Source organism: Nannobrachium achirus, assembly GCF_963921795.1.
Source record: "Nannobrachium achirus genome assembly, chromosome: 16".
Classification (NCBI taxonomy): Eukaryota; Metazoa; Chordata; class Actinopteri; order Myctophiformes; family Myctophidae; genus Nannobrachium; species Nannobrachium achirus.
This window is the reverse complement of record NC_137823.1, coordinates 53,109,982-53,114,981: the sequence shown is the minus strand read 5'-3', so window position 1 is coordinate 53,114,981 and position 5,000 is coordinate 53,109,982.

The window sequence follows — 5,000 nt, the reverse complement described above, 5'->3', positions numbered from 1 at the left end:
TGCTTGACTACGTGAACCCTTACGCATCCCTTTTCCGGAGGCTCCGACGGCCTATTATCCCAATGTCCCAATAGTCCGACAAGTGTTAGGTTAGCCTGAGGTTAGGCTTAGGTTTAGGCTTAGTTATAATAGCGGGCTGTCGGACCAACGATACAATACTTCAGAACAACGTAGCGTTGGACTAATGGCATGGCAAACGAGTTCTCTGCTGTACTCATTGCACTCAAGATTGTGTGGCCAAGAACAGCTCAAACATCACAGCAAAACAACGTTTGCTGACGGCACAGTGATGGGCCTTATCTCGTTAATGACAACGAGAGGGCTTGTCTGGAGGAGGTGGAGGTGGCAGGCCTGACGCACTGGGGCCAGGAAATCGGTCTCCTCCTAAATGTCGGAAAGACCAAAGAGATGGTCCTCCACCCCTCCTCCACGCCCCCTCTGATCAAGAGGGAAGTGGAGATGTTGGGCACAATGGGCATGCAGCCTCAAGTACCTCGGGGTGCACATCACTGAGGACCTGACCTGCGCCTGTTTGAGCCCTGAATGAGGACACAACAACAAAGGAACAGAAATAGCAAAGCAAAATAAAACACCAATAAAAAAACGGTAGTTACTTGCACATAGACTTGCACAGGAGGTAATGATAGAGGCAGCAGTTTGGTCATGCAGGCACATTGGAGCCTGAATATCAATTTTCACTGCAAGTATTACTGTACTTGCACATAGACATGACATGTGATTATTTTGTGCGTATGTGCCTTCTCTTTCTTTTGCACATCAGACAGATATAAAGATACTGTATAAGATATATCATGCTTCTGATCCTGCACATTTTTGACACTGTTGCTAAACAATGTTGTACCCGTCTTTAGGAGCTTTATCATAGTGCTTGACTGATATATCAGGCAGATATTTGCATATCGCTGTTAATATTGTCAATTCTTATCACTTAAATTGTACACTCCTGGTGCTGCCTCTAGTCTTCTTCAAATCTATTAATATAATGGTACTGTAGCCTATAACTAGTAGGCACACCAGTTTGTATCTACTTGTTGCTTCTGGTGCCAGAACAGCGCAACCAATCATACAGTAGGAACTTTCAGTTCTGTGTTTGCTTCATTTTAAATCGGGGCAACTACCGGTACACCTCTGAGTACACATAGGCTTAAAGGCGTAAAGAAAAGACGAGTGCTCAACATTCTGAGTATTCGAAGGCAGGGATGGATTTACTTGGAGGGATATACAGAAAGGCAATGTGTTTGTTTTTTTTGTAACCAAATTGCGGGGACTGCAAAAATGACCGTCCAGTCAACGGAAATGGATACGGCCTGTTAGGGTTAGCTCAACCGCGAGGTGTTTATCTCACTAAGGTTATGTATACAAACAGTCCTGAGAGGGAGAGCTGGCTAAGTGGCAGACTGTGGGCTGGCTGTTCCTCTCTACTCCTTGTTTGGCCCGCTGCACATTGGTATTCTGAGCTCATGGGCAGTATAAACACAGGAGGGGATCACCGACAGGCCACGGTCATACCGGATAATCAGGGGTGGATTTCACACAACGGGAGTTCACAGTCATCTCCAGTGCCATAAAATGTCTGGGCTGTAACCGATAGACTACTCCAGTCCCCTACTCGGGTCATTATGCAGTACATAGAAGCTTTCATTACATCTTGCCTAGTTCTTGGTTTATTGTGAACATCTGTCTCATTTCATGTCCAGCTACAAATGTCTAGATTTGGGATAATAAATCTGACAAAAGTAGCTATGTATTATTCACAATACTGTATGTGACAGCTTTGTTGGATGAGGTTTTACGGCAGCCACACTGGCAGGTTCATTCCTTGAACTTTGAATCTCCTCACACTGAATTCATTATACTGTAGTAGATGAACAAACATCATACACGCTCAAATATGCCTGCATGACCAAACTGCTACTAGCATCACCTCCTATCTGGCAATGCTTATGTTGTTGCCACTATTACCTCCAGTGTAACATATATAATACAAGTGTAATGCATGCCTTCTGTTAAAGGAGTCATCCAGACCAAAACACATATAGGGTTAAATCTGCCTTTTATCATACCCCTTTATACCTGCTTTAGTCCATTTTTTTCATAGCTGCCCCTGTTGCTAGATTTCGGCTGCCCCTGTTGCTAGATTTCAGCTGCCCCTGTTGCTAGATTTCGCAGGCCCTCTCATAACTAACAGAGTAGATAGACTTTATACTAGTGCGGTTATTTCTTCAGCTTCAAAGTTAGTATTTTTTTATTGGATTGTGTTTACACAACGTCCTGAGACCAACCACACCGCTGTTTTGACCTCACAGGCACCATTACTTGTCAAACCGACCCCTCCCTCCCCTCCCTTTCTAGCCTCTCCTCTCCCTGCTCTGGTGCAGAGCAGAAGCCGTTCGACTAAAGCAGGTATAAAGTAGCCTGGCTCCAGCCAATAGACCCGCCCACTCTCTGAGTGAACTGCATCTCTTGGTCTGGATGTGTCATATGACGTGGCTCTTGCTAACGAAAACCTCTCAAACCGAGCGAAACCGACCAATGAATTCAAAGCAAGAGAGAGGGGGGGTGGGGTGAAAATCAACAGAAACAGTGGAGGGAGGGGTGGCTGCGTGGCTCACCAGAGTTCTTAATTGCTCCCTTTGAACTTCAAAAGGGCAGTCATTGATTGAGCCATACAAGTGTCGAATAGCTCGTTAGTGATTCTCTCTAATCAGTGAAACATCAAAGACAGTGACCTGTTGGGTGCATGTCATTGAGGGGAGGGGGAGGAGGGATTGTTTTGTGTGCAAAAGTCAAACACAACCCCTCCCACCAGATCGCTTGTGATTGGGAATTTCAAATTTGAAATCCCCTCCCCTTTTCAATCAAATAGTATGCAGACAGGCTCAGACTCTTAAGCTCCAGCGTAGAGTCTTGAAATCAGGCTAGGTATAAAGGGGTATGATAAAAGACAGATTTAACCCTATATGTGTTTTGGTCTGGATGACTCCTTTAATACAAGTGCCAATATTAAGCACTATATTGTACAGTATGCTTACTTATCTATTTTGAGAACTTGTAAATGTTTATTGCTTATTGCATATTAATGGTTATGGTTAGAGGCAGTCTCCCTGCTCTTCCACTGAGACATATTGAAGGTAGTGTCTATTTAGACCCTGGTGGGCAGGAATGGGTAGCCCTGCCTGAAGCTCATACGCCCAATGGGCCCAATTAATCAAGCACTTTACGGCCAAATTACACCCATATTTAGATTTTACCGGTATTTAGGACAATTCCCAAGTTATGGGTCAGATTCAGCAATGTTTTTGTCTGGGATTTTGAAGGGATTTTGAAGGTAACACAGAAATATAAGCCAGATTTAGTCACTTTATTTACACTACCCTGTAGACAATATGCCTTCCGGTGTGTTCCAAGATTTCTAGCGGAAGTCTGCGTTTAACGGACGTTACGTCATGTGGTGCGGGTCTGTTTACATTCCCCAGCGAAAAAATTAAAATAGATTGTAGCTCTTAACTCACTCTTAATAGGTGTAACATTGCTTGAATCAATGTTTTTGTTTGTATATTGTTTATTGCGAGCGTAACCGACGGAGCAGGAGACGTAGACCAGAGTTAATTTCGTGCAGGGAATACGTTTGCAGGAACACCGCACCGTGAAAAAAATACAGCTTCCGGTGAAATTCCTACGGCGGAAGTTGACCGCTTTCTGCCTTCTATTGTCACCAGGCTTTTCTCTTCGGAGATGAGTAAGCCTGGCTACGCGAGGCTACATCCCTACTATATTTACGACCAGATTGATGAATCGGGCGCCATATCTCCCCAAGCCAAGGGTGGATTCCCTATAGATGAAAGAGCGCTGCCGTGTAGGGAATCATAACAGCGGTGCGAAGCGGTGCTGCTTGACACAGCAGTTATGATTGCCTACACGGCAGTGCTCCGTGAATTCGTCTATAGGATGAGTGGAAGATCTTTGGAATCTTGTGTGTTACCGTTGCAATTACACCTCTCCTTTGACACTGATACTGACAGAATTTCGCCATAATGCCCAACTGTTGCCAAGTCAAATGTCTCCGGGCATTTGATTTGTTACAGTTCATTACAAGCATTTAGATGATGCTTGCAACCACATTACAATGAGTGAACAGGTAGGGTTCAATGTGCTTGTGCAACACAGCAAAGGACACATTGTGTGTGTGATGAAAAACAAAACAACAAAACTGTGACTTTTCCATTAATAGCATGGCCTCTTGAACCACCAAGCCACCCTGACACTGTTTGCTCTTCCTCATAAAAGGAGGGAGTTTGTCCCCAGGGTGGTCTGCTGCGCTGCTGCTGCTGCTTGACCAATTCAGCCCTGGACTCAAAGCAAGCGAGGCCGTTAATCTGATCAAAGAGCCTCGGCTGTGTCTGCCAGTTCAACAACACAGTTGGAAAGGCATTCTGCAACACTGCCCTCTCAGAACCAAAGAGAAACAACCCAAAAGAGAGCCAGAGCGGTCGCCATTGTGCACAGTAAAACCCTGAGTGTTTATTTTAGAGTAAAAATGTACTCTTGTCTCAGACTTGAACTCTAGCATCCCTATTCTGGTTATGTCATCATTTGTGAACGTTCTGCAAAAAAAAAAAGGTGAAGATTCGACAAAAATAGCAGATCTAGAAGCTCACAACGTAAACAAGAAAATGATCAAAAGCAGTTCTTCGCAATTCCTTGAGGATACAGTAATACATCACTGTCAGGCAGAAACCTTGTATCTCCAAGTTTCAAAGGTGTATGTTTTTTAGTAAAGTAAAGCCCTGTTTCATCATACAAGACTGTCGCACAAGACTAGTGAAAATAGCCGATCTACAAGCACACAACGCCTTGCGATGCGAGGCGTTGTGTGCTTGTAGATCGGCTTTTTTCACTAGTTTTAATCATTTTTAAAATGATAAATACAAAACAAACGGTTTTGGACATACAAGGTTTCCACCCGACAAAAACGAATA